The 27,939-nt window shown below is 34.9% G+C and overlaps 1 protein-coding gene across 1 annotated transcript in view; it reads left to right on the top strand.

Annotated features, from left to right (window-relative positions):
- The first annotated feature begins 2,257 nt into the window (after positions 1–2,257).
- NFIL3 (nuclear factor, interleukin 3 regulated) overlaps positions 2,258–27,939 on the top strand; it is a 34,424-nt gene continuing 8,742 nt past the window's right edge. The window contains exon 1 of the mRNA XM_003759341.4: positions 2,258–2,328. The gene's annotated coding sequence lies outside the window, so the exon portion shown is untranslated. The remainder of the gene's footprint in view (positions 2,329–27,939) is intronic.

Here is a 27,939-nt window from a genome sequence, read left to right as displayed (position 1 = left end):
CAAGATAATGAGCAAAAATGTGTAATATGTAATATTCTAAGGAAAGCCAGGCTCTATTGGCATCGTGATCGCAGCAGTTTTCATTCCCTGAAAAATCAGTGCATAAACATTCCTCTAACAGTTTTTGAGTAACTCTCTGTCTCTCTCTTTTTAAAAAATAGCTTTTTATTTACAAAACATATGCATGGATAATTTTTTAACAATGACCCTTGGAAAACCTTCTGTTCCAACTTTTCCCCTCCTTCCCCCCCTACCCTCCCCAAATCCTCCCCTAAACGGCAGGTAGTCCAATACAAGTTAAAGTATATGTTAAATACAACATAAGTATACATATTTATACAGTTTATCTTGCTGTACAAGAAAAATCGGATCTATAAAGTAAAAAAAAAAAAAAAAAAAAAAAAAAAAACCTGAGAGGGAGAACAAAAATGCAAGCAAACAACAACAGAAAGTGGAAATGCTATGTTGTGGTCCACACTCATTTCCCATAGTTCTCTCTCTGGGCGTAGCTGATCCTCTTCATTACTGAACAGTTGGAACTGGTTTGAATCATCTCATTGTTGCAGAGAGCCACATCCGTCGGAATTGATCAGCATATATTATTGTAGCTGAAGTGTATAATGATCTCTTGGTTCTGCTCATTTCACTTAACATCAGTTCATGTAAGTCTGAGTAACTTTCACTTATATGTCAGTTCTTGCGGAGTGAGGAGAGGGAAAGAAGACACTTAGTTAATTTCTAACTATGATCTACGAAGATCATTAAAGACATTAATTACAGTGTCAAGAACAGTGTATGTTTTGCAGCCCATAGCAGAAAACCCTTACTTTTGGAGAGAAGTGGTGTGTTTGTACATTTCTATTTTCACTTGTAGTAGTAATCTATTTAACAGAGATTCAGAGGACTTTTTGCTTTATTTTAGTCAATGAGCTACAAAACAAAGCTTTATTCGGAATCAGTCTTCTTCCCTCCTCCATCCTTTCCCTATTTTCCATTTTTTATATAAAGTCTCCCTTTTCGAAACACCCCATTCCGCCTTTCCTTCATTCCCGTTTTACCGCTTGCTGGTTGGACCTCTAGCAAGCAACAGTGCAATTAGCTCCGTTTCAGATATGTCCTCTCTCAGCGCATTCCCCGCCCCTACCGATTCCTCATCCACTCAGCCATGAGCGCCGACTATCTAAGTGCTTATTTAACCAACATCTTCTTCTCCCCAAGAGCCGGGGGTGGGCGTGAGCTGCGACTATGTGCACTTGCCTCCCGACTTCCCCTCTTCCCCAGCAGGCTCGCGGCTGCTGCCGCTGCTAGTTTGGCAAAGCTGCCTCCCGACTCGGCCCGGCAACAGGTCGCTAGAGGTCTTCCACAGTGTAAAGAAGAACGAAAAGGAGAACCGGCCCAGAGGAGCGGAAAGGAAAGGGAAGGAGCTGAGATCCACCTTAATTCAAAATCGCTGGCTGGCTGGCTCCGCGGAAAGTCAGCGCCACTCCTCCCTCCCTGCTTTGCTCTTCTCTGTCGTTATGCAACGCTCTGAGCACATAATAATACCACAAATGGTTGCGCTGAGGGAGGGAAGGCGAGAGGGAGGGCGGGATGCAATAGAAAAGGGAGGGAAGGACGGCTTGGGCAGGGTGTCGTAGGAAAAGAGGGAGGGAGGAAGGGAAGAGGGAGGGACGAGAGCAAGCTAAGTCTCAAGCCCCCTCCTTTATTCCTCCGCCCCGAGGCGTAGCAACCATTGGTGGTGGGGCGGGTGCTGAGCTCTGTGATTGGGCGCCGTGGATGTCAGTCACCACAAAGGCCGTCAGAAGAGTACGTTGCGAGGAGCACGATATTGACCTACTAACACAGATCTCTGGCGGCGGCGGCGGCGGCGGCGGCGGCGCGGTGGTGGTTCCCCGCAGCGGCAGGCTGGTAGACGCCTCCCACTACTCCTCCTCTACCCACCTCCACCCCATCCCCCTCGCGCACTCCTCCCTCGCGCACTCCTCCCTCGGACCCCGGGAAGTGCTACCGCTAGCTGTCTCCACTGTGTCGCGCCACGGGCCTGCCGGGGAGGTGGGAGTGAAGCCCCAGGCGAGCCCCTTCTCTTCAGATCCTTTGATGCTGCCCCCTCCACCGCGCCCGTCCTCACCCTCTCCCACAACTCCGGCGCACCCAGCCCTCCCCAGCCTCAGCCCTGCCCAGCTCCGCTCTTCTTCCCGAGCTGTGGCCACGAGTCGGGGGCTGTGCTCGCTGGGTCACTCGCGACTTTCCGCGGAGCCCTCTTCTCGTTCTTGTTGCGTTTTTTGCTCCTCCCACCACATTCTCCGGGCCAAGATGAGAATGAAAAAGGTAATTGCACACGGGTACTCCTATTTTTCGGCTTTGTTTTCATGTTTTGTCTTTGTGTCTTTCTGAACCTTCCTCTGTCTTTCTACTCAAAACGTGTCATTCCGAAAAGTTGCTATCCGGTCCCAAAGTGTGTATATATAAAATAGTGTTTATATCACATCTCTAGATGTGTGTATTTATTAATTACACAAACTTTAGCTGATATGTCAATGTGGAAATCTCCACCTTAAGGTGACTCTATTGATTGCAACCCTCTCCCCAGCACGTAGACTTTGCTCCCTTTCTCTGCCCTGCAGTTGCATAATATGACTGTATTTAAGGAAAATTGATGTTTTGATAGAGAAAAGCACCCAGGCAGCTCATCTGAGGTTAGTCCATTTCCGAGCATGCAGTCAAAGGCTTTCTGACTCATTCCCCCACCCCCTCTTCTCTGGGGATGGAGGGAAATTAGGGGTGGGAGAAAAGGAGATGGTGAGGGATTGAGCAACGCTAAAAATACTTGATTTAGTGGAGAAACGAGGTTTTAAAAGGGGGTGGTGGTGATGGCATTCAAAAAAAAAAGCTTGTTCAACAATTATTTCTGTGTCGGAGGTAGTCCTGGCCCATATTTTCCATGCCTTTTATCCTTCGGGTGTTTCAAAAGCCCGAAGGAAGATTTGTGAGTTTTTTTCTTTTATACATTGCATAATCCGCCCACTGAAATACTGGCAGGGATTATGAGAATGGGTGTGTGTGTGCGCGCGCGCGCGCTCGGGCGCGCGCGTAGATTTTGTAATTTTGGTGCAGTATCGGAGAATTAGCTTATTACAGATTACATTTATTTTCTATCTTCAGTACTAAATAACTTAAGCTCCTCAACCATATTTACATATTCTAGTTGAATTTAGGCTTAAGATGATAAGGAAACTACCATAGCCTTATCGTGTGTCTCTGGGCTTTTATTTTTTTAATCTGGAAAGAATTGAACAGGTTAAATTATTCCTTTCCATTAAAGGAAATATTTTATTGTTAGCTCCCTTTTCCCCTCGCTTTTGTGTAATTGGTTTTTCAGACGCTGCAAAACAGATCACCTAATAGTTCCTGGAAATGTTGTATTATGTAACCACAGAATTTGCTGGCAGAGGACAGAGGAAGAGGGAACTAATTTCGCGATTTTTATAATCTAGGTACAAAGAAACTAGAGCAATAAGCTTTTTAAAAATGGCACAGTAGCAGGCTTTTTTTTTTTTTTTTTTTTTAAAAAGGATGTTTATAAATAGAAATGTAGACAACTGGGTAAGACGTGAGTTGGTTCATGCTGCTGAATATGTCATATACCCCAAAATGAAATTCTGTTCTTCTATATTTAGCCCTAACTATCATAATTTAGCAATTGTGGCTTGACGGTGCTATTTCTGGTGTTTTCTCCGGGTCTGTTAGCAAATAGATTTTTCAGGACCATTTGCTGAGGTTTAACTCCAAGTCTTCTGAGACATTTTGATGAATTTAAATTTTTGACAGTATTTTCCGTAGGTGAAGCTGACTTCGTTTAACAAATAAAAAGACAGGGAAACTGTTGCTCACAGAAAATCTCCCGGAAGGTTCAAGAATCATTTTCTCTTCTTGGCATTTGTAATTAGCAACAATGAAATCACAAGTATTTCCTTCAGATTACATATACCACTCCCACCCTCAGATGTGATTTGTAGGATCTCAGTAGTTTGTTTTATATGGCTGTTCCTGATTTCACTCAGAATAATATATATTGTAGGGGTGTGTGTGTGTGCGTGTGTGTGTATAGCCTTTATATAATTTCTGCTCAAATCTTTTCCTTTGATTATATTGACTCTTTCTATGCACACACATATCTGTACTTCAACACATACAGATTTGGTGTAAATTAGCTGTAGGCAGACACGTATTAGAATGTTTTTAATTAAAATGAGTTTTTCATATTTTTTGTAATTACTTTTAAAGAAATGGATGTTCTTATAAATAATTACATTCTCTTTCTAGGAAATTAATGTCTATCTCAATACTTTCAGTTAAGTTATACCATCCATAGCCACCCACTTGCTTAGGTTGAGGGCTTTTACTTAGGAGCCCAAGAGAATTGCTCCTCCCAATAGCTACTGCCAGTGGCCAGGCCCCAGTTTCCTTTTTTTTGCTGGCCTGGAAATCAGCAGATCCCTGGAGCAAAGTACACTCCCTCCTTCCTAGGCCTTAAACCCCTTTATTGGGTCTGTGATGAAATTGTGTGAATTACAATTTGTGAGGCATGATGAAAGAAATTGTCAGCATTGTCTTAAAGTGGTAGGATGGTGGTAGGAGAGGTGAGAGAAAAGAAGATGATTTGGATTAGCCAGGACTGGAGTTGAAGATCAAAGATAACTCCCTTTTGACTGGGGACATTGAATGGATGGTGCTGCTGATTCTGCTCTTTTCCCCTCATCCTTTTCTTTGTTCTGGGTGGGGAGGAAAGGAGGGGTCGGCACTGCCACGGTGGGGCTGGGAGGAGTACTCCTTCCAAACACCTACTCCAGAGTAGGTAGGCTAGGGATATAGAATAATTGGGTTTTGTATAAATGGGACAATGGATGGGCAGCTCAGATATAGTTTCCGTGGTAATAGAAAGCATAATTAGCCAGTTAGTGGTAATATACTAATTGGTAGAACTGAGGGACTTGGGAGAAGCAGAAATGCATCTGTAAGTCATGTAATGTGGTATGTAGAAAAGCTGTTCATTAATAGAGAGCAAAGAAAAAAGGAGGGGAAGAGGAAACCTCCAAGAATGGAGTGGGTGGGGAGCTGGAGTAGAAGGAGGCATTCTGGGAGGGCGGAGGAAGAAAGGAAGGGAGTTTGTAAGTAGCAAGTTGTTAAGCAATGCTTCCTCTTTATCGTTTGCAAAAATAGGGGAGTTCATTGCTTTTACTTATTCCTTTGTTTATGCCTATTTGGAAACATAGGAGCAGAATTTGGTTTTAAAAAATCAAATGAAAAGTGGAAAACCCACCCCTTAACTATCCTTCAGTCCTTCCAGAAATGGTGATGGAAGTTTGGATGTTGTATATGACACCATATGCAGCTGTGTTCTTTATAGGCTATCAAATGGAGGGAAAATGTAAAGTCAACCTGGTTATATTTTCATCTCTCTGGGATAAATCCTATCAGGTATTTTGTTTTGTTTTTTTCTTTAGAAAACATCCAGTGGGCTTGACTAGTAGTTGTCATGTGTGGTCATCAGTTCAAAATAAAGGTCAGGCTCTTACTGCAGTGTTCTGATACTGTCATTCCCAATGAATTTTTAAGACTTTTTTTTTTTTAAGTATTGCTTTTTTGGAGATGTTTTCAAACATTTGAATATGTATAAAATGAAACATTCTCTTGGACAACTTGGAACATTTAGTTACAGAAGATCATTGCTAGTCTTAAAAAATACAAGCATTTTCATTTCTTTTGATCCATGTAATATGTGTAACAATACAAAACCTTCATAAAATGTATTTAAAGACTCTTAGAATTAGATGGTGTAAAAGAGTGGCATTCTGGGATTCAAGAATTTGAAAATGGCAAATGTTCAAGTTGTTGTAAGGATGACAGTATGAGCACATTCAGATGAATTGCTGAAAATAAGTAATTGTGAAGTTAAGATATTGAATGGATATTACAAATCTAATATAAATATGTGAAACCGATGAGGTGCAAATGATGAGGTTAGTGGTAGTGAAGAGGTGTGAGAATTGGGGTGGGGAATCCCCTATGGTCAGCAGGTCCAATTGGAAAAAATTCTTGAACCTGCCATCTGTGTGGCAAAAAGGATTTTTATTGTTCACTAAGAAGGAAGCTGTTTTAGCCTGCAAAACTCCCGATTAGGAATTTGGCAGAGATGGATTAACAAAATCTTGATTATTATGGGATAAATTTTGGCCTGGGGCTGTTAGCTGTCTGGGCTAATCTATAGAGGACTGTCAGACAGAGATTTCCAATTGAATAAAATCACTTAACTGGGAATTTGCAGGCTTTTCCCAGTGTCTGGTAACTCCCTGAACGGATTCCAGTCTCCTGGTCCCCCAAAAGATCTCTTTCATAACCCCCTTGGGCATTTTGCAGAGGAGCGTTTGGACAGTTTCAGGGTTCACCCCCACAAAAACTATTATAACATAAACTATAATATATTAAATATAATTACCAATATAATATCAAAAGAGAAATACTTGTTATTTCACAATATCTTAATAAAAAGAGGAATTAATCTTTCAATTAAAAAATACTCATAATAAAGTAAATTAAGTCATTTGACCATTGATCTTTTACCTTTTCTTAAACTATATTTTCTTTTAATTTTCAGTTTTTTTAATTTTATATGCATAAATTTATACATGTGTTTATATGTATATATACATATACATATATGTATATATTCCGTATATAGCCTGTGATGTCAACTGCGTAGGTATCTCTTTAGAAAGAAAACTTTTGACTAATGGAATGGCAAATGGAACTTAATTTTAAGAGTTTTTTTGGGGGGGGCACTGAGTGGTTAGGTAACATGCTGTGGGTCACACACTGTGCATTATTTATGATTTGGGATTTAAATACTGAACTGCCTTCTTGATTCTTTTTAACCCAATTGCCTCTTAATTCTGAAGATGACCAGTAAGATTTTAGCAAGGCTAACTCCCCAGGTTTTCCTTTCACAGCCATAGGTTGTTTATATGGAAGCAACAACAAATTAACTTATGTCTATTTTACAAACAGTAGGAATCTGAATTTGGAATCCATCTAACCCACTTTTTGGTTTTCTTCATAGTTTGTGCCCATAGATGTAGCATGTCTTGCTTTCTTTTACTGTCTTTATGTGTAGGAAGAGTATCTGGGCACAGTTTTTATTATTAATAACAGCAAAAATATTTTCAAATAAAGCACTTTTTTTTAAGGCTAGTACAGTCAACTAAGGGAAAGGGTGCAGATACATATATGTATGTATTTATGTATATGCACATACATACACACATATACATAATGAAACTGAGATTAATAGCTCAAACTCCAATCTCTTAATTGCTATTATCCTTCTTGTAATAGAAAAGAATTTTTATTTCAGGTAAACATATTCCCTTTTGATACAGGATTTTAGTTGAGGACTGACTCCAATTTTGGGAAGTTTCCTTTTCTGGTTAACTAGTATTAAAATCTTTGTTATCTTTGTGAACTGCAATGATAAAATTCACTATGATGCAACTATATAAAAAAAATAAAAAGCTTTGCTTTAGACTTCTTTCACATGTTAAGCAATGTGTCTGACTCACCACTTTAATAGATTCTTCTAGATGATCTTGCTGTGGTCATTACAGCCAACTATTAAATAGATACATGATTAGGGATATGTAATGGAAAAGATGTAGTCATATGGCCACGGTTTTATTTTTATGACAGAATTAAAACTGTTTAAGTATTTCAGTTGTAACCTAGATGGTACTGAGGCAGCATTACAGTTTAAAGAACAAAAGAAAAAAATAGAAATTGATGACTAAGAGCATATTTATATTTAAGGTTTTATTCAAATTAGAGAAAATCGTTGACAGTTTCTTGTTTGAATGGCTTGACAATAATACATTACTTGAAATCTTTTTGTTTTTCTAAATTTATTTTTGAGAGATTAGCTTGATATTCTGAGAATGTGGAAAGGATTTTAACTTTGAACACAACTATTACTTGAGATTTTTAATCACCTCTTTTCAATTATCTCTAGATTTCTCTGTGACTAATCTGTGGTATAGCATTATTTTTCATATGTTTTGAATTTCAGATCAGCATAATGCTGATAAAAGTTTCACTAACATGCTAATATAGGTCATTTTTATTAAATTGTGCTTTGTATATCCTACTTCATTGGAATTAAGAATTTGTTTATATAGCAAATATAAAAAGATGATGCCCCCACATGTAGCAGGTTAAATACATAGATTTAGATTACTGTATGTACTTTGTAGGTTAGAAATTCATCCTTCCACTTGACTCATTGCTTTTGTTGTAATTTTTTAGTCATGTCTTGATTCTTCATGACCGATTTTGGACATTTTCTTGGTGAAAGTACTGGAGTGGTTTGTCATTTTCTTCTTTGGCTCATTTTACAAATGAGAAAACTGAGTTAAACAAGGTTACACTTGTCCAGGGTTACATACCTAAAAGGGTGTGTATGAGGCAGGATTTGAAATCATCTCCTGACTTCCACTTTGTTTCATTTCTTTTCCCATATCTTCTAATGTTCTCTAAATCAGTTTAGGTTTCCTTTTTATGCTTTATCAAATCAATCCTCATAGATTGAAAAGTTTAAAAAAAATACTCTATCCCTGATTCCATAGAGAAGACACTCGGACATATCTCAATTGTCACTTCAAAATTACCAGTATAAACTACTTTTCCTATAACATTTCATATGCCTTTATACTTTTAAATAGCAACAGTTTCCATAGTCTTTACAGCATTTACAGTATTGGAAATAAAGGTCACATTTACAAGCCTTAAAATCTTAAAATTGTATTTTTGCTCATTTTATCTTTCTGAGATTCTTAGCCCTTCATGAGGCCTTACAAGTTAGTTCCTAAAATAAAAAAAAAAATCTTCAGTGTTCACTTGTTTGTCAGTTTTCTTCTCGAATATCTATAAGCTTATTATTCTTACCATGAAACCTTCTCTTGAAGTCTCAACTATCTGCATTCTATTGTTTGAAGTAATATTCTATTGAAAAAAAATCCTTAATTTATAGAATTCATGGATACATTATGTACTCTCAAATCATTCATTCACTTCAGCCTTTTAAAATTTATCTATAATCTTTGATTTCTTGATAGTTTTGTTTTCTCTTTGAAACACTCTTCAAAATATTTTAAGTAATTGCTTTCAGCTATGTATGTCTGCCTTTTTTTTGTTTATTTTAATTTTTTATTTTCCCCACTTACATATGGAAAACCTTTTTCTGGTTATATGTGTACATTCATTTCTTTTTTCTTTTTCTTTTTCTTTTTTTTACATATTTATGAGTCATGTTGGGAGAGAAAAATCAAAGTTAAGGGGAAAAATCATAAAGACAAAAAGTGTAAAAAAAAAAAAGTGAACATAGTTGTAGAGGGCTGCAATGTTGAAAAGGTATACTTGAATGAAGCATATCAGGGTGCTTAAGCACTTACTCAGTGTGAGATAATGGTTCTCTAAACATATACTTAATGTGATATGGTAATGTAATGATTGAACATGCTCATTTGCTGTAATGATGTAATCGTACTCAAGTATTTAAGGGCTGGGAGGACTGGGAATGAATCTTTCAGACACAGACACAGACACAAAGGATATTCAGGACTCCCATCTTTGACTAGCCATGTGGTGGCTCTCCTACCTTCATCACTTTTCCACCTAAAGACCAAGGCATGTCCTGAGACCTTTCAGAGAGCTAGCCTAGACATTACACATAATATAAATTGATTTACCTTCAGTCTCTATAGAGATCATTTTCTAGATGTGGATGATGTTTTCCATCCAAAGTTTATTGGGATTGCCTTGGAGCACTGAACCTCAGTGAGAAGAACCAAATCTGTCATAGTTGATTATTGCACAAGCTTGCTGTTAACTGTGTACAATGTATTCCTGGTTCTGCTTATTTCACCCAGCATCAGTTCATGCAAATCTTTGCAGGCTTTTCTAAAATGAGTTTGTTCATCATTTTTTAAAATAAAACAATATTCCATTACTTTCATATACCACAACTTATTCAGCCATTCCCCCAATTAATGGGTTTCTATTCATTTTCCATAAAAAGCAGTTCTTCAAATATTTTTGCACATGTGGGTTCTTTCCCCTCTTTTATGATTTCTTTGGAATATAGACCCAGTAGTAGCATTTACGGGTGTGTGTGTGTGTGTGTAAAACATGTACATGCATATATGATTTGATAGCCCTTTGGGCATAATTCCATATTGTTCCCCAGAATGGTTGGTTCAATTCATAGATAGAAAGGGAAGTTCCATTTAAAATAACTGTAGACAAAAAAATATATATTTCTATCTCTTGTTGCTGGGCTTTGTTAGTAATATATAGAAGTTCTGATAATTTCTGTGGGGTTTGCTTTTACTTTTACTAAGTTGTTTCCAAGTTCTATTTGCATAGCCCTGGAGTCAGGAAGACCTGAGTTCAAATCTAGTCTCAGACACTTACCATTTTCTATCTGTGTGACTCTGGATATGTCACTTAACTGCCTCATTTTAAAAAAAGAGAAAGAAAGAAAATTTCTTAAGCTATAAAAATACATGTGTAAGAAGGAAATAATTGTATCAATATAATAAAAAAAATTTTCATCAAAAGCATTCAAGTTTAAAGACTTTGTTAACTTTTAAACGGACTTATCAGATAATCTTGTCAAAGATAAGAGAAAATAAAGGAAAAAGTTTCGTTAACTACAACAAATTTTCATATTTGTTTTATCTGAATGGCAGATTATTTCAATTTTATAGTATTTGACTTTAAATGTATAAGTTGAAATTTCTAAAAACTTCAAGATTAGTAAAAATATACTTTTCAGAGGTAGAATTTTCTCATTTAAGGCATTTAATGATACATAAAAAAAGTTCAAAATATCTTTTCATGATTTAAAACTTTGCTTTACTTAAAGATTGTTTAGAAAATGCCCATTAACTGAAATATTTCTTTACTGGGTTTCTTTTACTCATTATGAATAGCACTTTTTTTTTTTTTGGACCATATCTTCCACACACATTTTACTTCTATTCACTTTTGTACAAATTAAAGAAACTACTAATGAATGAAATTTTAAACTGTTTCCACAAAGTTTGTGCACCAAACAAACCATCTTCTTAGTAATGTTTATGTAATTTAACTTGATTTCTGTTTGCCATGAAAAGTTTCTTTTTTTACTTAAGTTTTTTTAAGAGGATCAGACTAAGAAGATGCTTCAGAGATCATTTGATCCAGAAATTTCATTTTATGTAACCTTCACCCAAGATGTAGGTAGTAAGTAACAAACTTAGGAATTGAATCTGTTCCTCCTACTTTTGATCCTAAACCAGTTACTAGTATGCCAATTGTGAAGCATATTAGATAAATGATGGACTTAGGAGAGAGAGAGAAGGCTTTGATTCTTTTTTAATGCCATTGATTACTGGCACTTTATTTAACCAAATCAAGTTATAGATATGAAAACACTTAAAACAAAATTTCTATTATAGATGATTAAAAATTATGAATAATGAAAATAGTAGAACAGGTTACTAGTTTTCTATTACAGCATAAATTTTTTATTGACTTTTTAAAAAACCTTTATTTTATTTTATTTTTTTTTTATTATAGCTTTTTATTTACAAAACATGCATGGGTAATTTTTCAACAATGACCCTTGCAAAGCCTTCTGTTCCAACTTTTCCCCTCCTTTCTTTCCCCCTCCCCTAGATGGCAAGTAGTCCAATACATGTTAAATATGTTAAAGTATGTTAAATACAACATATGTATACATATTTATACAGTCATCTTGCTGCACAAGAAAAATCTGATCTAGAAAGTAAAAAAACCTGAAAAGGAAAATTAAAATAGCATAAATTTTTAAATATTTGAGAGGTAGAAATTTAAAAAAAAAATAATCTAGGGTATGAATCATTCCCTCTTTGCTATAAACAGTTTTAGTTAAACACTAATGGAGAAATATACCATATTTCTGAAAATAGATATCTAGAGTCATAGATATGTGATGAGTGACCCATGACACAAAAAAGGAAGGGATAACACTTGGCAAGAGATAGAAGATTCAGAAAGATCTTGATGAGTTATGACAGGTGCATAAATAAGATTCAAGATAGCTCAAAAAATCAACCTCACAAATACAAGATGAATAGGTGGAATATTGGTATCTGCAGATTGGGAAAAGAGCTAAGGTTGTTACAGGGCAAAAGCTTGAAATTAGATGAATGAGATATAATAATGTCTTATGTTTTCTTATTTTAATAACAGCCTGGCGAGATAGGAACCACAAGTAATGTTATATCCTCTCCCTTTTTTTTTTCTTTTACAGATGAGATAATTGAAGTTCAGACATATTAAGTGACTTATCTAGGATTATGTGAGGTCTGAGGTGTGATTTGAAATCAGGCATTCTTGACTACAAGTGATGCATTGTGTCCAATACATTATGCTGTAAAACACTATAATTGTAATAACCAACCCTGGAAAAGAAATGGACTTAACTCCTTTTTTGGAGAAGTGGGAGAATAGGAGTGAATAATGTTGCATAAGCTTTAAGATATAGTTTTACTTCTTTGTTATGAGAAAAGGCTTAATGTGTATGGTGGGGGGGTGGGGTGGTGAATGGTGACAGGGATATATCTGGAAATGATCTTGATATTATAGTGATAAATTTCATTTCAAAAAAAAAATTACAATTGTTTGGAAATTTGCAGTGTATCCACACAGATACCATTAGAAACCTCTTTTCCCTCTTTGATAAACTTGTAGCTTTATTTATTTTTTTTTTTAATGTCACTGAAATTTAATTTGCTAAAATAGTTCCAAAAATATGACTAATAGTACTAATGCTTAACTTAAACCATATTTCAAAATTTTTGTATTTTTCTATCTATAATTTTAAAAAATCATGGTTTAAAAACTACTATTGCCATAATTTTTTTTTTTTTTAATAACAGGAAGAACCCTTCAAAATATGTGTATACAGTCTAGGAAAAGGAAACCTTACATTGGACATATTCAATTAATTCCCATTCCATATTTTAAGTTCATCACCTCTTTGGATAGTTTGAGTGATACATCTTCAGTCTTCTGGATTCATAGTTTTTCATTGTATTAATCAGAATTGTAAAGTTTCTCAAAGTTGTTTTTTTTCCTCTATTGAAATTTTCTCTTCCTATTTTTGTTCCCTTCAGTTTGCATTAGATCATGTAGGTCTTCCCAATTTCTCTGAAATTGGCTGTTTTGTAACTTTTATGACACAGTAATATTCCATTACATTCGTATGGTTCTTTTTTTTCCCTAGGTATTCACCAATAAATTATATCCCCTTGATTTCCAGTTTGGGGTTACTATAAAAAAATGGCTGCTATCAATATTTTTGTATCTCTTTATCTCATTAAATTATAGGTTTATTTATTGGTTTAGTTGCATCAAAGAATATGTAGAAGTAACTTTTGAGTTAGTTTCAGATTGTTTTACTGAAGACTTATTCACAGCTTTGCCAAGAATACATCAAAAAAAGTATTTTTTCTTGTAGCATTTCCATTCCAATATTTGTCATTTTCCTAATTTTTCATTTTTATCAATTCAGTAGCATAAATTCATTCTTGAGAATTTTTTCAGCCTTCCTATGCTGCTTCTTCCATAAAATTTTGGTCAACAAAATCCTCATTCTCCATAGATATACAAATTAATGCCACTTTAGGTTTTGCTGAAAGAATCAATATCCAGGACTGGGGAGGCAACAGAATGAATGCCTGCTACCATAGTTTAAAAAAAAAAAAAGGAAAGGAAAAAAATATAGTATTGTGCTTAGTTGTGGTTCCACACATTTAGAAAGAACATTGATAAACTGGAGAGTGTTCGTGGGAGAGTAAGAAATATGCTTTTAGCTATTATCATCTTCATTCCTTCTCACATGATGAGATGGCTGGCCCTTCTCTTTGCTAAGGCCCTCAACAGCATGTAATTTCCATCTTCAACAATAGCTTGCCTCCTCTGTCATTTTTATTGTTTCACTTATCTTCAATCTCTTCCTTGTCTCTACTTAGACATACTGCCTGCACACATGTTCATGTCTCCTCCACCCTAAAAAAACCACTTACTGATCCACCTTATACCTACTAGCTGTCATCCTATACCGACTTATTCCCTTTAGCAACTAAACTCCCTCTGGACATCTATAATAGATACCACCACTTATTCTCTCACTTTCTTAACTCTTCAGTCTGACTTCAGGCCTTATTAATCAAATGAAAACAAAGTTACTATGCTCTCTTAAATGTCACATCCAAGGCCTTTTTTTCCAGTTCTTAATGACCTCTCTGCAATCTTTGACACTGTTGATCACCCTCCTTTTTTATCCAGGTCACTGTCCAGTTGTGAATCCCTATAGAATTACTGAACCTATTTCTTGTTTCTCTCTATTCTGTTTTACATAATGTTCTTATTAAGCTTCCCAAATTCATTATGTTTATATTTATGCTAATAATTTTCAAATCTGCTTAACTAGCCTAATCTGTTATTTTCTAGTCTCATATACTTGCCTCTTAGACATCTCAAACTTGATGGTCCATAAACATTGTCAAATCTTCCCATACTCTCTCTTCTCCCAACATTCCTCTATTATTGTCTAAAGGACTGTCATTCTCCCAATCTCCCAGCCTTAGAACCAAGGTGGTATCTCCTTCTCACTCCCAACTTTTCCTCTTTTTCTGTTCTGGTACATCCAGTCTGTTGACAAAGCCTGTCACTTGTGCCTTCATAAAATCACTTATATATGCCTTTTTCTCCTTCTCACTTTATGCCTACACTATGGTCTATCTTCATAACTGTCTCCCAATTTCAGTCCATCTTTGACTCAGTAATTTTCCTCCTTACTTCACAAACTCCAGTGATTTCCTATCATCTTTAGAATCAAACATAAAATCTTTTATTTGGTGTTCAGAGCCTCTTTTCACATGCTCTTCCCACCTTTCCAAACTTCTTATGCCTTACATCCCGCATTTACTCTTCAATCTAGCAACTCTGGCCTTTTTACTGTTCGTTTATTGGAATATTTTCTATCCTCATTTCTTGCTTCCTGTTCTTGGTTTTCCATAAGACCCAGCTAAAATCTCACCTTCCAAAGAAGTCCTTTTGCATCCTTCTTAACTTTAGTTGATCAACTAAACTAAAATTAAGAACTAAAATTAACTAAACTAAACTAAATTTAGACTAAATTTAGTTTAGTTCTTTAGTTTTAGTTAATTTCATATTTATCTTTTATATATCTTTTTTGTACATAAACATTTTTATACTATCTCCTCCATTAGAGATTAAGAATTCCTTGAGTGTAGGGACTATTTTTGCCTTTTGTTTAGCTATTTCTAGCACTTATCACAATGCCTGGTACATAGTGCATACATAATATATGTTTACTGACTAATTTTATGGTCTTGCTATTTAAGAATTGGTCCAAAGTATGTTTAGAGAAGAAAAATTAAAGGAGATAGTGACAGACATAATGATTGTTTCCAATTTAAAAGGTTATGTGGAAGAGGGATTAAAATTGTTTTACTTGGTCTCAGAAAGTAGGATGGAAAGAGGCAGTTTCCGGCTTTAGGTAAGGAAAAAAATTCATCAGATGAGAATGAGTTGTTTTCTTTTTTGATGGGAAGATTTAGAAGTTTTTTTTTTTTAAATAGCTTTTTTATTTTTCCAGTACATGCAAAGATAGTTTTCAACATTCACCTTTTCAAGATTTTGTGTTTCAAATTTTTCTCCTTCCCTTCTCCCTACCTTGTCCCATAGACAGCAGGAAATCTTTATAGGCTAAACATGTGCAGTTCTTCTAAATATAGTTTCATATTTGTCATGCTGTGCAAGAAAAAACAGATCAAAAGGTGAAAGAAAAAAACACGATAAGGAAAAAAAACAAGCAAACACAAACATCAACCACCCCCAAAAAAGGTGAAACTACTATTCTTTGATCCACATCCAGTCTCCCTAGCAGAAAGTCTATTGACTCAATAGAGCACAAGTCTATTGAATGAAATTGCCTTTAATCACCTTATTGCTAAAAAGAGCCAAGTCTATCTAGTTGCTCATCACATAATTTTGTTGCTGCTGTGTACAATGTTCTCTTGGTTCTACTCATTTCACCTAAGTGATACTAACATCAGTTTATGTAAATCTTTCCAGGATTTCTGGAATCACCCTGCTCAATATTTCTTATAGAACAATAATCTCCCATTACATTCATATATCATAATTTAGAGAATGGGTTGTTTTCTAGAATGTGTAGGGTTACTCATAGTCCTCAAACTGAATGACCATTTAGTATGTTGTGAGAGAAATTTTTATTCAGATGTGAATTGTACTAGATTACCTCAGATATTCCCTCCAACTGTGAAATTATGTGATAGGAATAGGTTGTTTAATTGTTTTCAGTTGGGTTCAATGCTTTGTAACTCCATTTGGGATTTTCTTGTTAAAGATACTGGAGTGGTTTGTCATTTTCTTTTCCAGCTTGTTTTATAGATGAGGAAACTGAAGCAAACAGGGTTAAAAAACTTCCCTGGTTCACACAACTAGTAAATGTCTGAGGCCAGATTTGAATTCTGCGAGAAAAGTCTTGCTGACTCTAGGCCCAGCACTCTCCTGTATTCCACATAGCTGCCTGATTAGGGACATAAGTAGAAAGTTATTTTTAGTGATGCTGAATTACAAGCATCATTACAAGCACTTATTATTTTAGTGTTATGTCTAAATAATTTGAAATAGGTGAAAAATTAGCTTTACTAAATTTCTTTCTCTCTTAAATGATAAAAATAATTCATATTAGAGTTATTCTTTCCACATGGCAGAGGTTAAGGGTGAGGACAGTGTTTCCATTTCCCACAATCTGAACATTTTGATTTATGTTGCATAATATTTTTTGGCCCTCATGCCAGAGAAAAAATCTGATTTTTTTTTCATTTTCTCTTATGTTCTTTCTATGTGTTCTTTATGTGTCTGTGTTTTTCTATGTGTTCTTTATGGTATCTTATTGTAAAATTTGAGTCAAGTATTTGGTTATAAGTTCTATGTCATTTCACATGTTTTCTGCAGCGTTCTTAAAACTCCCTCTAAATTCTTATTTAATTTCTCATGCCAACATGTGATGTATCAAAACTGCAGTGGGGAAAAACATGATATGGAATGGATAACTGCAATATCATAGTTATGTCTGCTGAAGAAGTACTTTATATACATAATGTTATCTCATTTGATTCTGTGAGATATTTGTTGCAGTGTTTGATTATTAATTTCACAGTTGAGAAAACTAAGGCTCAAATATATTAAATATCTTGCCCAAGTTCACTCTCCTAGCTCTACCATTTGGCAGAGCTACGATTTATATTCAGGTCTTGATACATTTGCTATTAGAGTAGGATTCTAGAACTATTTGCCATTTCCCCCATCCTCTGTGCCAATTCTTCCTCTTATAATTCATTCATATAAGATAATTACTCTTTTTACCTTTTCCTGCATACTTTTGCTTTTTAGAATCACCTAATACTCTATCCAATCTTACCCATATGATCTACATTTCCATATATAAACTATAAACAATTTGTCCTTATTGAGCCCCTTGTAATTATCTTTGATCTTTATATTTCTCTTGGATTTTATGTCACATTTTCTATTAAGTTTAAGTCTTTTTTGCAACAAAATTCTGAAAGTCTGGCAATTCATTGAATCTCCTTTTTTTTTTTCCCCATTCAGAATTGTGCTTAACTTTTCTGGGTGTGATATTTTGCTGACGGCCTCTGTTTTTTTTTTTTTTTGTTTTTTTTTTGTTTTTTTTTTGTTGTTGTTGTTGTTGTTGTTGTTTTCTTTTATATAGGGTTCCAAGACCTACTACTGTCTTAACAAAGCCATTACTAGATCTTCTGTGATTCTAATTTTGCTTCCACTATATTTGAATTGTTTTTTTCTTATTATTTGAATAATTCCTTGACTGGGGGGTTTCCAAATTTGGCTCTGATGTACCTGTAAGTTTTCCTCATAAAATTAGGTAAATATCAATGGATTTTTTTTTTTTTAATTTCTATTTTTCCCCTGTTTTCTTTAATCATTTCTTGTTTTATTATATCAAGATTCTTTTTTTTTATCATAGCTTTTAGGTAGTCAGTTATTATATTTTGTCTTCTTGATCTGTTTTTCAGATCTGTTTTCCTTGTCTCATATTTTCTTTTGTTTTTTCATTCTTTGTATTTTTATTATTTCTTGGTCTCTTATAACTTCACTGGCTTTCCCTTGTCTAATTCTAATTTTCAAGGAGTCATTTTCTTCCCTGAGATTTTTGTATCTCCTTTTCTAGTTGGTTGACCATTTTTTCATAATCTTCTCATTTTTCTTGGATTGTCCTTTTTTTAATTTTTTAAAAAAATTATTTGATTTATTAATAGTTTTCCTCAGTTACATACAAAACAAAATTTTTTAAACTTTTCTTTTTCTGAGGCAGTTGTCATTAAGTGACTTGCCTAGGGTCACACAGCTAAGAAGTGTTAAGTGTCTAAAGTGTCAGGTCCTTCTGACTTCAGGGCTAGTAGTGCGCTGCCCCTTTATATTTGTTTTTAAAATTTTTTAGTTCTAGGCTCTTTTCCCTTATCCCCACCCACAGTTAAACTACTTGTAAAGTTATGCAAAATATTTCCATAAAAGTAAAAGCCCTCAAGAAAAATTAAGTTAAAAGAGAGAGAGACAGACAGAGAGAAATAGAGAATGCTTCAATCTGTATCCAGACACATTCAGTTCCTTCTCTGGGTATGAATAGGATTTTTCATAAGTTCTTCATAACAGTTGTGGATGATCATACTACTGAGAATAGCAAAGGCAAAGCCATTTGCATCTGGTCTTCCAAGATCAATACAGTACATTTCATTTTGCTTAAGTTCATGAGGACTTTACTGGTCTTTTTGTTTTATTTTTTTCCTGAGAGCATCCTTCTCATCATTGCCCGTAGAACAATAATGTTCCATTACAAACACATTCCACAGTTTCTTGAACTGTTCTCTAATTAATGGGCATCCCCTCATTTTCCAATCTTTTGGCCCCAAGAAGAGAGCTGCCATGAATGTTTTTTGTACATATAGATCATTTTCCTTCCCCTCCCCCCATCTCTTTTGGTATTCATAACTAGTAGTGATATTGTTAGGTTAAAGGATATGCATGAATTTATATCCCTTTGGACATAAATCATATCTTTTGGTCATTTATCAATTGGGGCATGGCTCTTATTTTTTATAAATTTGACTCAGTTCCCTTCATGTTTAAGAAATGAAGCCTTATCAGAGAAACTTGTTTCAGAATACTTTTTACAATTACTATGGCTGTCATTTCCCCCCATTTATTCTCTCTTTCCTTTCACCGTTTCCCCTCAAAAGTGTTTTGGTACTGACCACTTCTTCCCCCAGTATCCCATTCTCCTATTGTTTTCCTGTAAGATAGGTTTCTATATCCCTATTGAGTATATATATATATATATATATTTTATCTTTTTGAGTCAATTCTGATGAGAGAGTAAGGCTTACTCTTTCACTTTCCCCCCCCCCCCCCCTCCCCTTCCTCTCTACTGTAAAAGCTTTTTTCTTGCCTCTTTTTTTATGACATCATTTGTACCATTCCACTTCTCCCAGTACATTCTTCTCTCCCCACTTAATTTCATCATTTAAAAAAAATATATTATCCCTTCATAGTAAACTCATATCTGTGTCCTCTGTCTATATACTCCTAACTGTATAATAATGAGAAAGTTCTAGAGTTATATCTATCATCCTCCCATGTAGGAATGTGTAAACAGATAAACCTTATTACCTTATGATATCACTTTCTTGATTACCTCCTTATGCTTTTCCAGAGACCCATATTTGAAAATCAGATTTTCTATTCAACTCTGGTCTTTTCATCACAAATGTTTGAAAATTCTTCTGAATTTCTAATGAAAAAATTTCACTGAATGACCACCTTTTCCTTTGAAGGATTATATTCAGTCTTGCTGGGTAGGTGATTCTTTGGTTGTAATATATTGCTCTTTGGATTATCATGTTCCAAACTCTGTAGTTCTTTAAGTAAAAGCTGCTAAACCTTGTATTTTCCTGACTATGACTCCACTATACTCTTAATGGTTTCCTAATTTTTCCTCTATCTTACTTATCAAAACCCTTTTGAGCTCTTCTATTGTCTGAGCCCAGTTTTTATTTTTCTTGGATATAGGAACTTTGATTTTGTTATCTTTTGAATGTGTTTTGATCTTCCTTATCATCATAATAACTTTCAGTGGTCAGAAATTTTTTCTCTTGTTTGCTCATTTTCTAGTCTACTATTCTGCTTTTAATTCTTTGTTAAAGTAGGGTTCTTTTCACAGCGGAAGGGTTTAATGCAGCTATTTTCAGAGATTGTTCTAGGAGCCTGACCATGCTAAATCAACAGAGTTCTCTGCCTTACTGATGCTCAGGTCTGGGAATTAGGGCTGGGCTGGGATTTCACACTGAATTCCCACCCTGTGGTCCAGATCCTCTCCACTGACCTTCTGATTCCTCCCTGATGCTTTTTGGCTGAGTAGAAGCCTGCAACACTGCTAGTGATTTAGAAGCCCCTCTTCACTGATAGAGCCTGGGACAGAGCTTGGGGCTGAGGCCAGGCTGGAGCTAGGGCTGAGCTGGTTGCATTGGCATTACATGCTAGACTCCCACCCTGGTTCTACAGACTTTCTGCTTGACTTTCCAAGTCCTCTTTGTTGTTTCTGAGGTGAGAGGTTTAGAAATCACCAGCACTGCCACTGATTAAAAGGTCTGGCTTAGGCTGGGACTGGGTCAGCTGGGACACAGGCACAGCCTGTACCAGAACTACATGCTGGACTCCTACCCTGGTGTCACAGACTTTTCCTGCTGACCTTCCAAGTTCTTTTCAGCTGGAAAATGCCCTACTCCATCTTTTGGGGTTTTCTGCTCTAAAATTTGTTGAGGTTCACTATTTAAAGGAATTTGGAGCTATTTGGGGAAGAGGGTTGGATGAGTTCTTGCCTTCACTCTGCCATCTTGACTCTGCCTTGGATTGTTCTTTAAAAAAAAAAATATTTGAAAAAAAAATTGTCATCTTTTAAAAGTTCTTCTATGTATTCTTTTTAGGTTAGGTAAATATTTGGAGTAATATTTTTTAAAAAGTTTATTGACCCCAAGTTAAGAACCTCTGAACTTAGAAGAAATATTGTTTAAAACAATAAAGGGAAACTTGAGAAGAAAGGAAAGATGAATTTAAGCTTGATTTGTGTCTCCTGCAGTCTGTGCCTCCTCTCCCTTTCCCAAAGTGGTTAGAAAATCAAATCATAAATTTAAGTGATGAAGAAATCCCAGAAATACAAGGATAAATAATCGAAATAAACAAAATAGACCTTTATACCATCAGTGTAGAACTGGGAAGTAAAATTAAATGGAAAAAGATAATTAAAGAACATACAAAATTGGTGAAAGGAAAAGGAGTTGCATATAGAGATAGAACACTTGAGTAAAGCAAAAGATTGTGTTCATAGATAATAAAATTAATTGAAGGAAGGAGTTAAAAGAAAAATAAAAAGTTGAAGTAATTATCTTTAAGTTATTGATTTTCTCACTATCTGTGTCACTGATAATGTAGACCTGTACTAACCATATAACATGGCAAAACTTTTTAACAGTTAAAAGTCATTCAAGGAATGTTTATGTCAGGCAAGGAATGTTTATGAAAAAAAACATGTTATGAAAAAAACAAATCTGAACAGAAACTATGAAAATTAGCATTATTTTCCTAAAGAGTAGTTTTAAAAAAAGTTTTCTAAGGTGTTTTTGTCTACTGTGTGTTTATTTTCTGACTTCATTTTTCCATATTATTTATCAAAGACATGAATATGGTAGTAATTGATATTATATTGGTAGTAACCACCCTAAACGTGGATTTCAGTGAATTATGATTAGCTTTTTTTTTTTTTTTTTTTTTTTAATATGGTGGAAGGTTTTTAGGACAGAAAAATCAGCTTTGTTTCATGGAGTAGAATATGGCTTGAAATCTTATTCTTCATGACCCATTTTATTTATTGTATTATTTTTTCTGTATCTTCTGTAAAAGACAAAATAAGCTGACAAATGCTATATTTTCAGATTTTCCTAGCTGATAAGTCAAAATTAAAAATTATAAGTTAATTTAGTCAGTATAAAGTTATGCCCAGTAAATAATGGCAAACACTAAAGACTAGCTAAGGAAGTGGAGGATCATGTTTGAGCAGCTACTTTATTGAATTTTTTTTTTTATTATAACTTTTTATTGACATAGACCATGCCTGGGTAAATTATTTTTTACAACATTATCCCTTACACTCACTTCTGTTCCGACTTTTCCCCTCCCTCCCTTCACCCCCTTCCCCAGATAGCAAGCAGTCCTATACAACTTAAATATGTCACAGTTTATCCTAGATACAATATATGTGTGTAAAACCGAACAGTTCTCTTATTGCACAGGGAGAATTGGATTCAGAAGGTATAAATAACCCGAGAAGAAACAAAAATGCAAGCAGTTTACATTCAATTCCCAGTGTTCCTTCTCTGTGTGTAGCTGCTTCTGTCCATCCTTGATCATTTGAAACTGAGTTAGATCTCTTTGTCAAAGAAATCCACTTCCATCAGAATACATCCTCATACAGTATCATTATTGAGGTATATAATGATCTCCTGGTTCTGCTTATTTCACTTAGCATCAGTTCATGTAAGTCTGGCCAATCCTCTCTGTATTCATCCTGCTGGTCATTTCTTATAATATTCTATAACATTCGTATACCACAATTTACTCAATCATTCTCCCATTGATGGGCATCCATTAATTTTCGAGTTTCTAGCCACTACAAATAGGGCTGCCACAAACATTTTGGCACATACAGGTCTCTTTCCCTTCTTTAGTATCTCTTTGGGGTATAGTTAAGCCCAGTAGAAACACTGCTGAATCAGAGGGTATGCACAGTTTGATAACTTTTTGAGCATAGTTCCAAATTGCTCTCCAGAATGGCTGGATGTATTCACAATTCCACCAACAATGTATCAGTGTCCCTGTTTTCCCACATCCCTCCAACATTCCGCATTATCTTTCCCTGTCATTCTAGCCAATCTGACAGGTGTGTACTGGTATCTCAGAGTTATCTTAATTTTCATTTCTCTGATTAATAATGACTTCGAGCATATTTTCATATGGCTAGAAATAGTTTCAATTTCTTCATCTGAGAATTGTCTGTTCATATCCTTTGACCATTTATCAATTGGAGAATGGCTTGATTTCTTATAAATTAGAGTCAATTCTCTATATATTTTGGAAATGAGGCCTTTATCTGAACCTTTGACTGTAAAAATGTTTTCCCAATTTATTGTCTATATTGTTTATAATCTTGTCTGCATTAATTTTGTTTGTACAAAAACTTTTCAATTTGATATAATCAAAATTTTCTATTTTGTAGTCAATAGTGATCTCTAGTTCTTCTTTGGTCATAAATTCCTTCCTCTTTCACAGGTCTGAGAGATAAACTATCCTATGCTCTTCTAATTTATTTATAATCTCATTCTTTATGCCTAGATCATGAACCCATTTTGACCTTATCTTGGTGTACGGTGTTAAGTGTGGGTCAATGCGTAGTTTCTGCCATACTAATTTCCAATTTTCCCAGCAATTTTTGTCAAATAATGCATTCTTATCCCAAAAAATGGAGTCTTTGGGTTTGTTCAAACACTAGATTATTAAAGTTATTGGCTGTTTTGTCCTTTGAACCTAACCTATTCCATTGATCAACTAGTCTGTTTCTTAGCCAATACCAGTGGTGTTGGTAGCCGCTGCTTTATAATATAATTTTAGATCTGTACAGCTAGGCCACTTTCATTTGATTTTTTTCTTCACTAATTCCCTTGAAATTCTTGACCTTTTGTTTTTCCATATGAACTTTGTTATTTTTTCTAGGTCATTGAAATAGTTTTTGGGGAGTCTGGTATAGCCCTAAATAAATAGATTAGGTTTAGGTAGTATTGTCATCTTTATTATATTTGCTCGCCCAATCCAAGAGCATTTAATATTTTTCCAGTTGGTTAGATCTGACTTAATTTGTGTGGAAAGTGTTATGTAGTTTTGCTCATAAAGCTTCTGATTTTCCCTTGGCAGATAGATTCCTAAATATTTTATACAATCAGTAGTTACTTTAAATGGAATTTCTCTTTGTAACTCTAACTGTTGGGTTTTGTTAGTGATAAATAAGAATGCTGATGACTTATGTGGGTTTATTTTGTATTCTGCAACTTTGCTAAAGGTGTGGATTGTTTCTAATAACTTTTTAGTAGAATCTCTGGGGTTCTCTAAGTATACCATCATATCATCAGCAAAGAATAATAATTTGGTTTCCTCATTGCCTATTCTTATTCCTTTAATCTCTTTCTCAACTCTTATTGCCAAAGCTAGAATTTCTAATGCAATATTAAATAGTTACGGTGATAGTGGGTAACCTTGTTTCACTCCTGATCTTATTGGGAATGTTTGCAGTTTGTCCCCATTACATATGATGCATACTGATGGTTTTAAATAGATGCTACTGATTATTTTAAGGAAAAGTCCATTTATTCCCATACTCTCAAGTGTTTTTAATAGGAATGGATGTTGGATTTTATCAAATGCTTTTTCTGCATCTATTGAGATGATCATATGGTTTTTGTTAATTTGGTAGTAATATGGCCAATTTTACTGATAGTTTTCCTGATATTGAACCAGCCCTGCATTCCTGGTATAAATCCTACTTGATCGTGGTGTATTATCCTGGGAATGATTTTCTGTAGTCTTTTTGCTAATATCTTATTTAAGATTTTAGCATCAGTATTCATTAGGAAGATTGGTCTATAATTTTCTTTCTCTGTTTTCAACCTACCTGGTTGGTAGCTGTCCTTCATTCCCTATTTTTTCAAATAGTTTATAAATCATTGGGGCTAATTGTTCTTTGAATGTTTGGTAGAATTCACATGTAAATCCACCTGGTCCTGGGGATTTTTTTTTTAGGGAGTTGATTAATAGTTTGTTCTATTTCTTTTTCTGAAATGGGACTATTTAAGCAATTTATTTCCTCCTCTGTTAATCTGGGAAGCCTATATTTTTGGGGGTAGTCATCCATTTCGTTTAGGTTATCAAATTTATTGGCATAAAGTTGAGCAAAGTAACCCCTTATTATTTCTTTAATTTCCTATTCATTGGTGCAAAGTTCTCCCTTTTCATTTTTAAGACTACTAATTTGATTTTCCTCTTTCCTTTTTCTAATCAGATTTACCAAAGGTTTATCAATTTTATTGGTTTTTTCATAAAAACAACTCTTAGCTTTATTTATTAGTTCAATAGTTTTTTTTACTTTCAGTATTATTAATTTCTCCTTTTAATTTTAGAATTTCAAGTTTAGTAATTGATTGGGGGTTTTTAATTTGGTCTTTTTCTAGCTTTTTAAGTTGCAAGCCCAATTCATTGATCTTCTCTTTCTCTATTTTATTCAAGTAAGCCTCTAAGGATATAAAAATTTCCCTTATTATCTCTTTGGCTGCATCCCACAAATTTTGGTATGATGTCTCATCGTTGTCATTATCTTGAGTGAAGTTATTAATTGTATCTATAATTTGCTGTTTCACCCAATCATTCTTTAAGATGAAATTATTTAAGATTAGTTGATCAGTGGAATAGGTTAGATTCAAAAATAGATTAGTTGATCAGTGGAATAGGTTAGATTCAAGGGACAAAACAGTCAACAACTATAGCAACCTAGTCTTTGACAAACCCAAAGATCCCAGCTTTTGGGATAAGAACTTACTGTTTGCTGTGCATACCCTTTGATCCAGCAGTGTTACTACTGGGATTATATCCCAAAGAGATTATAAAGAAGGGAAAGGGACCTGTATGTGCACGAATGTTTGTGGCAGCCCTTTTTGTAGTGGCTAGAAACTGGAAACTGAATGGATGTCCATCAGTTGGAGAATAGCTGAATAAATTTGGTATATGAAAATTATGGAATATTACTGTTCTGTAAGAAATGACCAACAGGATGATTTCAGAAAGGCCTGGAGAGACTTACACGAACTGATGCTAAGTGAAATGAGCAGGACCAGGAGATCATTATATACTTCAACAACAATGCTAGATGATGACCAGTCCTGATGGATCAGGCCATCCTCAGCTAGCGATCAACAAATCATTTCTAATGGAGCAGTAATGAACTGAACTAGCTATACAGAAAAGAACTCTGGGAGATGACTAAAAACCATTACATTGAATTCCCAGTCCCTATATTTATGCACACCTGCATCTTTGATTTCCTTCACAAGCTAATTGTACAATAATTCAGAGTCTGATTCTTTTGTACAGCAAAATAATGTTTTGGTCATGTATACTTATTGTGTATCTAAGTTATATTTTAATATATTTAACATCTACTGGTCATCCTGCCATTTAGGGAGGGTGGGGTAAGAGGTGAAAAATTGGAACAAGAGGTTTGGCAATTGTTAATGCTGTAAAGTTACCCATGTATATATCCTGTAAATTAAAGGCTATTAAATTTAAAAAAAAAAAAAAAAAAAAAAAAAAAGAACTTACTGTTTGATAAAAATTGCTGGGAAAATTGGAAACTAATATGGCAGAAACTAGGCATTGATCCATACTTAACGCCGTACACCAAGATAAGGTCAAAATGGGTTCATGACCTAGGCATAAAGAATGAAATTATTAATAAATTAGAGGAACATAGGATAGTTTACCTCTCAGACCTGTGGAAGGGGAAGGTCTTTATGACCAAAGCACAACTAGAGATCATTACTGATCACAAAATAGAAAATTTCGATTATACCAAACTGAAAAGTTTTTGTACAAACAAAACTAATGCAGACAAGATTAGAAGGGAAGCAATAAACTGGGAAAATATTTTTACAGTCAAAGGTTCTGATAAAGGCCTCATTTCCAAAATATATAGAGAATTAACTCTAATTTATAAAAAATCAAGCCATTCTCCAATTGAAAAATGGTCAAAGGATATGAACAGACAATTCTCAGATGAAGAAATTGAAACTATTTCTAGTCATATGAAAAGATGCTCCAAGTCATTATTAATCAGAGAAATGCAAATTAAGACAACTCTAAGATACCACTACACACCTGTCAGATTGGCTAAGATGACAGGAAAAAATAATGATGATTGTTGGAGGGGATGCGGGAAAACTGGGACATTGATGCATTGTTGGTGGAGTTGTGAACGAATCCAACCATTTTGGAGAGTAGTTTGGAACTATGCTCAAAAAGTTATCAAACTGTGCATACCCTTTGATCCAGCAGTGTTACTACTGGGATTATATCCCAAAGAGATTATAAAGAAGGGAAAGGGACCTGTATGTGCACGAATGTTTGTGGCAGCCCTTTTTGTAGTGGCTAGAAACTGGAAACTGAATGGATGTCCATCAGTTGGAGAATGGCTGAATAAATTGTGGTATATGAAAATTATGGAATATTACTGTTCTGTAAGAAATGACCAACAGGATGATTTCAGAAAGGCCTGGAGAGACTTACACGAACTGATGCTGAGTGAAATGAGCAGGACCAGGAGATCATTATATACTTCAACAACAATACTAGATGATGACCAGTTCTGATGGATCAGGCCATCCTCAGCAACGAGATCAACCAAATCATTTCTAATGGAGCAGTAATGAACTGAACTAGCTATGCCCAGAAAAAGAACTCTGGGAGATATGACTAAAAACCATTACATTGAATTCCCAATCCCTATATTTATGCCCACCTGCATTTTTGATTTCCTTCACAAGCTAATTGTACAGTATTTCA

The sequence above is a fragment of the Sarcophilus harrisii genome, chromosome 1 (genome assembly GCF_902635505.1).
Source record: "Sarcophilus harrisii chromosome 1, mSarHar1.11, whole genome shotgun sequence".
NCBI classification, from domain to species: Eukaryota; Metazoa; Chordata; class Mammalia; order Dasyuromorphia; family Dasyuridae; genus Sarcophilus; species Sarcophilus harrisii.
The sequence above is the reverse complement of the archived record's forward strand: the minus strand, read 5'-3'. Positions and strand labels throughout refer to the sequence as shown.